This window comes from Crotalus tigris, unplaced genomic scaffold, assembly GCF_016545835.1.
Source record: "Crotalus tigris isolate CLP2741 ecotype Arizona unplaced genomic scaffold, ASM1654583v1 scf7180000017666.27876245, whole genome shotgun sequence".
In the NCBI taxonomy this organism is placed as follows: domain Eukaryota; kingdom Metazoa; phylum Chordata; class Lepidosauria; order Squamata; family Viperidae; genus Crotalus; species Crotalus tigris.
In genome coordinates, this window is record NW_024096551.1 from 4,632,610 (window position 1) to 4,641,595 (window position 8,986).

Consider the following 8,986-nt stretch of genomic DNA (forward strand, 5'->3'; position numbering starts at 1 on the left):
AGAGAGTCATCCAGTGAGGGTGACACATATGAATCAGATAAAGAGGTGAGAACTTTATATACATAAAGACTATCTAAAATAAGATTAAAAGGTTCAGAAGAAAAAGTTTGTAAGGCCAATATTGTAGCAGCAAGTTCAGCACGCTGAGCAGAAGTTTGAGGAGGAGTAATTTTTGTGTGCCATTGTTCACCCTCCTTCCATACACATGAACCATAAGTCTTGCTACCATCAACATACAGGGTGACAGCATTAGGAATGGGAGAGGAGGAAATGGGAGAATGCAGAGAAATTGAAACATTATTAAGGAGTTGGAAGCGAGGGTCAGAGGGAATATGACAGGAAACAGATCCTGCCCAGTCAGCAAGAGAAAGTTGCAATACATCTGAAGAGTATAATTGAAGCAAGTGCCTTGGGGTTGATTCCCCTTTTGGATTGCAGCTGCAAGAGTGTCCATTTGAAAAGCATTGGTTCCCACAATGCGACAGGCTTTAAGAAAGTCTGCCAGAGTGCCGTGGGACTGGAAACAATTGGTTTAAGAATGGACTGGCAGTCTGCATTTGCATATTCATAAGCCAATTTTATGAGGATTTCATTTGCTGCATCTCTGTTTGAAATTTGATGCTCAATGGCAACTTGCAGGCAATTCACAAAGTCTGCATAGGATTCAGTTGCAGTTTGGTGAATGGCAGAAAAAGATTGAATCGGGGTTCCAGACTCATCAACACGAGCCATGGCAGAAAGAACACAAGCATTAATGATAGGAAATGTAAAGGGAATAAAAGTTAGAGCTTGAGCATTGAGGGTAGTAAAATTGCCTTCTCCAAAGAGTTGTTCTGCTGTGTATTGTGAACCTGGGTGATTAGCTCTCTTTTGTGCCTCTCTTTTATATTCAGATTCAAAGACTACGTATTGTGTTCCGTTAAAAAGCATGCGGAACAGATCTTTCCAATCTTGAGGCAACATTCTATATGCACTAGCAATTGAATGTATCAGTCCTCTAGTATAGGGACTGGTTATGCCATAATCTTTTGTAGCCTTTTTCAATTCTCTGATCATAGCCAGGGGAAGTGCCTCCCAACCCACTATTAACCCTTTAGCAGTCTGTTGGTAATTAACAGGGAACAACTCTGTCTCGGATAGTTCAGAAACGCTTAAATCACCATTGTTTAAAGCCTTTTGAAAAGCACCACGCATGATTCCAGGAGAGAGAGAGAGAGAGGAGAGAGGAGGCAACGTGGCAGGAACAGGAGAGGTTGTTTGCTGTTTATCAGAATCCATAAAATTTGCAGGGACAGAAGGGTTAAAACCAGCTCCAGGGGGTAAGGGAGTGGCCAACATAACAGACGGATTTTTATACGGTGGAGGATCTAATAAAGGCTGATGAGGCAATTCAGCATAGGTTTGAATCAAAGTATAGGCAATTTTCCAAAGGCATAAAATCTCTACAGGGGCTCTTGGAGACTGGTGGAGAACAGTACCAATTTTCCTCCATGTCTCTACTTTTAAAGATCCAGACTCCGGATAAAATGAGCAGTTAGCCCATACGTAAGCAAGCAATTTAGCAGCCTCAGATTTAGAAAGGTGACGGGTTAATTTCTGTTCCTGATCAGTAAGATATTTTTTCCTGCCAAGTAGCCTCAGCTCTTCCACATGCTGCTTTTGAGCGTGAGACATTCCACCCCCCATACTTACGAAGAGGAGTCAGTTGCCAGCAACTTCGTCGGGTGCACCAAGCCTATTCCAGGCGATAAGTCAAGGGTTGGCAGGGACGTATCCTTCAGTGGATCACGTCGGGGTCACCAGATGTGGTGGTCTCCCATGGAGAATGAGACACGCAGGCAGGTATCTCGGGATGAGAGCCCAGAGCTGACTCCAGCACCCTCTTTTATTGTTACTAAGGTTTTTACATCACACAGCATAATCAAAAGACGTATATAGGTGTGGTTACAATGTATCAAATAACAGACACTCTCCAGATACAAGGCTACTGCAGGTGTTCTTATCAGAGTCTGTCCAAAAGGCTGATGAATGTATCCTGTGTCTGAAACAGTTATCTCAGGCCCTTGTGGGAGATGCCCATGGATAGATGCCCATGGACATTTGTGCAATTAGTCCCACAATTGACAGTTGCTTATTTTATATGATGATGATGATGATGATGATGATGATGACGATAAAGTTGGAAGGGACGTTGGAGATCATCTAGTTCAACTCCCTGCTCAGGCAGGAAAGTCTATACCATTTCAGACAAATGGCTGTCCAGTCTCTTCTTAAAAACTTCCAGTATTGGAGCATTCACAATTTTTGGAGGCAGGTTGTTCCACTGATTAATTGTTCTAGCTGTTAGGAAATTTCTCCTTAGTTCTCTCTATGATTAGTTTCCATCCATTGCTTCTGCCTTCAGGTGCTTTGGAGAATAGCTTGATTCCCTTTTCTTTGTGGCAACCCCTGAGATATTGATACACTGCTATCATTTCACCCTTCTCTTCATTAAACTAGACATACACAATTCCAGCAACCGTTCTTTATATGCTTTAGCCTCCAGTCCCCTAATTATCCCCTTTATGGATTACTGCCTTGTCGTGGCGAAGGGGCTTGCGTAACTCAATGAAGCTATAAGCTATGCCGTGCAGGGCCACCCAAGACGGACAGGTTATAGCAGAGAGTTCTGACAAAATGTGATCCACTGGAGAAGGAAATGGCAAACCACTCCAGTATCTTTGCCATGAAAACCCCATGGACAGTACTAAAAGGAGAAAAAGATGAGCCCCTCAGGTCGGAAGGTGTCCAATATGCTACTGGGGAAGAGCAGAGGGCTAGTACTAGTAGCGCCAGAAAGAATGAAGCGACTGGGCCAAAGCCGAAAGGATGCTCAGCTGTGGATATATCTGGTGGTGAAAGGAAAGTCCGATGCTGTAAAGATTTTTTCTCCATAGGAACCTGGAATGTAAGATCCATGAATCAAGGCAAGCTAGACGTAGTCAAAAAAGAGATGACAAGACTGAACATCGACATCTTAGGAATCAGCGAACTAAAATGGACAGGAATGGGTGAATTTAACTCAGATGACCATCAGGTATACTACTGTGGGCAAGAATCCCTCAGAAGAAATGGAGTAGCCTTCATAGTCAATAAAAGAATAGGAAAAGCAATACTGGGATACAATCCCCAAAATGACAGAATGATCTCAATTCGAATCCAAGGCAAACCATTCAATATCACAGTAGTCCAAATCTATGCCCCAACCACTAGTGCTGAAGAGGATGAAATTGACCGGTTCTATGAAGCCCTACAGCACCTTATAGAATTAACACCAAAAAATGATGTCCTTATCATCATGGGGGATTGGAATGCTAAGGTAGGAAGCCAAAAGATAACCGGAATAACAGGCAAGTTTGGCCTTGGAGTACAAAATGAAGCAGGGCACAGGCTAATAGAATTTTGTCAAGAGAATACGATGGTCATAACAAACATTCTTTTCCAACAACCCAAGAGACGGCTCTACACATGGACATCACCAGACGGTCAACATAGAAATCAGATTGACTATGTGCTCTGCAGCCAAAGATGGAGAAGCTCTATACAGTCAGTAAAAACAAGACCAGGAGCTGACTGTGGCTCAGATCATGAGCTTCTCGTTGCAAAATTTAGGCTTAAATTGAAAAAAGTAGGGAAAAGCACTAGGCCACTCAGGTATGAACTAAATCATATTCCTGATGAATATACAGTAGAGGTGACAAATAGATTTAAGGAACTGGATCTGATAGACAGAGTACCTGAAGAACTATGGATGGAAGTTCGCAACATTGTACAAGAGGTAGCAACTAAAACCATCCCAAAGAAAAAGAAATGCAAGAAAGCAAAATGGCTGTCTGAGGAAGCTTTGCAAATAGCTGAGGAAAAAAGGGAAGCGAAAGGCAAAGGAGAAAGAGAAAGATACACCCAATTGAATGCAGAATTCCAGAGAGTAGCTAGAAGAGATAAGAATGACTTCTTAAATGAACAGTGCAAAGAAATAGAAGAAAACAACAGAATAGGGAGGACCCAAGATCTCTTCAAGAAAATTGGAGATATGAAGGGAATGTTTCATGCAAAGATGGGCATGATAAGGGACCAAAATGGCAGAGACCTAACAGAGGCAGAAGAGATTAAGAAGAGATGGCAAAACTACACAGAAGAACTATACAAGAATGAGCTTAACATCCCAGATAACCACAATGAGATGGTCACTGACCTCGAACCAGACATCCTAGAATGTGAAGTGAAATGGGCCTTAGAAAATCTGAGCAACAACAAAGCTAGTGGAGGTGACAGTATTCCAGCTGAGCTATTCAAAATCTTAAAAGACGATGCAGTAAAAGTGCTACACTCAATTTGCCAGCAAATTTGGAAAACTCAACAGTGGCCACAGGATTGGAAAAGGTCAGTTTACATTCCAATTCCAAAGAAAGGCAATGCCAAAGAATGTTCAAACTATCGCACCATTGCACTCATTTCACATGCTAGTAAAGTTATGCTTAAAATCCTACAAGCTAGACTCCAGCAGTATGTGGATCGAGAACTACCAGAAGTACAGGCAGGATTTCGAAGAGGCAGAGGAACTAGAGATCAAATTGCCAACATACGCTGGATCATGGAGAAAGCTAGGGAGTTCCAGAAAAACATCTACTTCTGCTTCATTGACTATGCAAAAGCCTTTGATTGTGTGGATCACAACAAATTGTGGCAAGTTCTTAAAGAGATGGGAGTACCAGACCATCTCATTTGTCTCTTGAGAAACCTATATGCAGGTCAAGAAGCAACAGTGAGAACTGGACACGGAACCACTGATTGGTTCAAAATTGGAAAAGGAGTCCGGCAAGGCTGTATACTGTCGCCCTGCCTATTTAACTTATATGCAGAGCACATCATGAGAAAGGCAGGGCTAGATGAATCAAAAGTTGGAATTAAAATTGCCGGGAGAAATATCAACAACCTAAGATATGCAGATGATACCACTCTAATGGCAGAAAGTGAAGAGGAACTAAAGAGCCTCTTGATGCGGGTGAAGAAGGAGAGTGCAAAAGTTGGCTTGAAACTCAACATTAAGAAAACCAAAATCATGGCATCCGGCCCTCTCAATTCCTGGCAAATAGATGGGGAAGAAATGGAGGTAGTGACAGATTTTATTTTTCTGGGCTCCAAGATCACCTCAGATGGGGACTGCAGCCAAGAAATTAAAAGACGCTTGCTCCTGGGGAGGAAAGCTATGGCAAATCTAGACAGCATACTAAAAAGCAGAGACATCACCCTGCCAACAAAAGTGCGTATAGTCCAGGCCATGGTTTTCCAGTTGCAATGTATGGCTGTGAAAGTTGGACCATAAGAAAGGCTGAGCGCCAAAGAATTGAGGCTTTGAACTATGGTGCTGGAGAAGACGCCTGCGAGTCCCTTGGACTGCAAGGCGTTCAAACCGGTCAGTCCTAGAAGAGATCAACCCTGACTGCTCTTTAGAAGGCCAGATCCTGAAGTTGAAACTCAAATACTTTGGCCACCTAATGAGAAGGAAGGACTCACTGGAAAAGGGCCTAATGCTGGGAAAGATTGAGGGCAATAGAAGAAGGGGACGACAGAGACTGAGATGGCTGGATGGAGTCACTGAAGCAGTAGGTGTGAACTTAAATGGACTCCAGAAGATGGTAGAGGACAGGAAGACCTGGAGGAATGTTGTCCATGGGGTCGCGATGGGCCGGACACGACTTCGCAATTAACAACAACAACCCCTAATTATCTTTGTTGCTCTTCTCTGTACTCTTTCTAGAGTCTCAACATCTTTTTTACATTGTGACAACCAAAACTGGATGCAGTATACCAAGTGTGGCCTTACTAAGGCATTATGAAGTGGTAACACTTCATGTGATCTTGATTCTATCTCTCTGTTAATGCAGTCTAACACTGTGTTGGCTTTTTTTGGCAGTGCAGCACACTGCTGGCTTATAGTTAAGCGATTGTCCACTAGAATTCCAAGATCCCTCTCACAGTTACTACAGTTGAGCAAGGTACCACCCTGTGCATTTGTTTTTCTTACCTAAATGAAGAACCTTAATTTTTTTCACCACTGAATTTCATTTTGTTAGATAGCGCCCAATGTTCAAGTCTGTCAAGATACTTCTGTATCTTAAGCCTATCTTCTGGAGTGTTGGCTATTTGTGCCAGTTTGGTGTCGTCTGCAAATTTGATAAGTTCCCCATCTATCCTCTCATCCAAATCATTGATGAAGATGTTGAAGAGCACTGGGTCCAGAACAGAGCCCTGGGGCACCCCACTACATACTTCCCTCCATGTAAATGCAGTTCCAGGGAAAACCACACACTGAGTATGGCCGGTAAGCCAGCTACGAATCCATCTGGTGGTGATGCTGTCTAACCCACATTTTTCTATCTCATCAAATAGTAGGTTGTGGTCTACTTTATCAAATGCCTTACTGAAGTCCAAATAAATTATATCCACAGCATTGCTCTGGTTCACTAATTTTGTCACCTGGTCAAAGAATGCAATAAGATTTGTCTGGCATGATCTGTTTTTGACAAACCTATGTTGGCTTTTGGTTATATGTTTATATTTATTCTGTTCACAATCTGCTATTGTCTCTAGTACTTAACTTGAATATTCTGACAATAAGATTCTGGTGAAAGAAAACATTGGTTGCTATCAACTTTACTTATTTGAATAATATAGAGCTTTCCAATTCAAATGTTATTAGAAACAATATTTGGGATTCTCAACCAAATTAAAGGTTACAAGCCTATGCAATATATGCTTCGTACTCATTTTTCAGATATAGTCTGTTAGCTGCAACAATACAAACCCAAAATAATAAAAATTGAAAATATTTCATTAGCAGAACAATGTCATGTAAGATAACTAGCATTTTGAATAAGTCCAGAGGATAAGAGAACATCTATTAGCAGAAGCAAATTAGATGTTGCATTCCAATTAATTACATGTTTATGAGTTACATATTTTGAGTCCTTATTCCTTAATCCCATCTGCTTTTTTAAACATTTCATATTTTGGAAACATAAACGAAACATAGCTGATTTTTACATCATCATTTCTATGTCATAAGGCAGTTTTATCTTGCCTTAATTTTCAGGACAATAGAAATGCTTCTTTCCTCTTTCATACAAGGGATTTCTAATGAGTTTCATGGCTATATGGGCAATCTGAGTTCAGGTTTCCTAATAATCCATCCAATATATTGTTCTATTTTTATTTGTGATGCTTTGTTTATAGGTGAAGGCAATTATAGAACTAAAATATTCTTCCTGCTAATCAAAAGACAGTGAAATTAAAGCAAGCAATGAACATTTTTTCAAGTTTTAATAAGCAGTAGCAGTATGCTACACCAAGTACCTTTTGTTATTATCAATCAACCCTTAAGTTCACATATTGCCTGTTCTATATCTTTCTCCTGAAGTGAACAGTTTGGGACTTGGTACAGAGCTATTTCACAATATATTGTTACTCAGGAATGGCTCTTTGCTTATTTCTACTTTATCTGATATCAACATGATGTCAATATCTCATTGCTCTGTTGTCTTTTCTCTATGTTTCCAGAATTTTCTTTGAGGAATAAAACAAACGGTAGGTGAAATATTGCAGTGTATTGTCGCTTTCTTAGACGCCTATGTCTGGAGTCTTACTTCTGGAACATATAATAAAGTTTTATATAGTTGAACTTAATGTTTTTACATTTAAGTATATTTATTACCATTTCAATTGCTATATCTAAAATTTTAATATTTTTAATTATTTTTGAATAAAGCAGCCCAGATGCTGGCTGACATATGTAGCTCCAAGTCCTGCATTGTTTTCTTATAGGCTTCTGATTGCAATTCAAAGGGTTGGTTTTAACCTACAATACCCTTCATGGTTTGGCACTGTTGTAGTTGCAGGACCATCTTCTCCAACCCAGTTCGACTTCTACATGTATATATATATACCATATATCCTGGAAGAAAGGCCCGTGATTCCCATTTTCAGGAGCAAAAGAGGCGGAAGCCTACAAGTTCTGTTTTTCAGATGGGATCCGTCTGAGCCTCTTCTTGGAAATTCATTTGACCTCCAAACTACTCATTAGTTAGCAAAAACTAAAATATTTCAAAAAGCCTATGGAATTTGAGTGATACCACTGATTTATTGGTCTATATATGTTGAGAGTTTTGTTTTTATTTTTAGTTATTGATTTAATTGTTCAATGGACATTTTATTATATTGTTTTTATGTTGCTATGTAAACCATTTAGAGTCTTTATTGCAGTGGGGATAAACTTAACAAGTAAATAAAATATTTGGACAAACATATAAAAAGCAAATAAAAAAACCATTCTAATATATAACTATGCTACAGTTACAAGTATTTTAGATATTTAAATGTTTTAAAACGGATGGATCAGCAACCAGCCTCCTGCCACATTTTATTAAAAACAAAAAGCTCTGGCACACCGTATCTAATTAATCCGTAATAAACTGCCATTGATGACACTATCCCTCACTATGAACACTGAAATTTAACATTTCACCGATAATCGTACAGTCTGGTTTCCGGTCTATCTTTAACTTCCTCAGTACGTATACAACACTGAATAGACTGTGACCTTAAAACTTTGTTTATGATCTTGAGCTTTGCTGATGAGATGCGGAGACATTAAAAATTAAGAGCTCAATGAAGGAGAAAATAAACCCTTTCGCTATTAACCAACTAAGCCACTCTAGATGTTATCTTATGAAGCATTTTTCAACAGTCGGGAGTCACAGATTTGCACCAACTATATCAGCCCCCGCGCTTATGATCAGCAACTTACCTCACGCGGCGGAGTTGCGGGAAGACAAGCCGCAGAAATCGAACTCTCCCATTGGCTACTCTCGGATGGCGCTTCCCTCCTAGGACGCACGCGCATTTCCTTTTCTCTGCCGAGGCCCCTCCTTATCCTGCGTTTCCTTTC

The 8,986-nt window shown here is 40.4% G+C and overlaps 1 protein-coding gene across 4 annotated transcripts in view; it reads right to left on the minus strand.

Annotated features, from left to right (window-relative positions):
• Positions 1 to 8,963, minus strand: part of POMGNT2 (protein O-linked mannose N-acetylglucosaminyltransferase 2 (beta 1,4-)) — a 179,284-nt gene extending 170,321 nt beyond the window's left edge. For 3 of the 4 annotated variants that reach the window (XM_039336291.1, XM_039336289.1, XM_039336287.1), the window contains exon 1: positions 8,846 to 8,895. The gene's annotated coding sequence lies outside the window, so the exon portion shown is untranslated. Of the gene's footprint in view, positions 1 to 8,845 lie in introns of all 4 variants that reach the window. The other variant, XM_039336290.1, reaches the window with a different exon arrangement.
• Between the last annotated feature and the right edge of the window lie 23 nt (positions 8,964 to 8,986).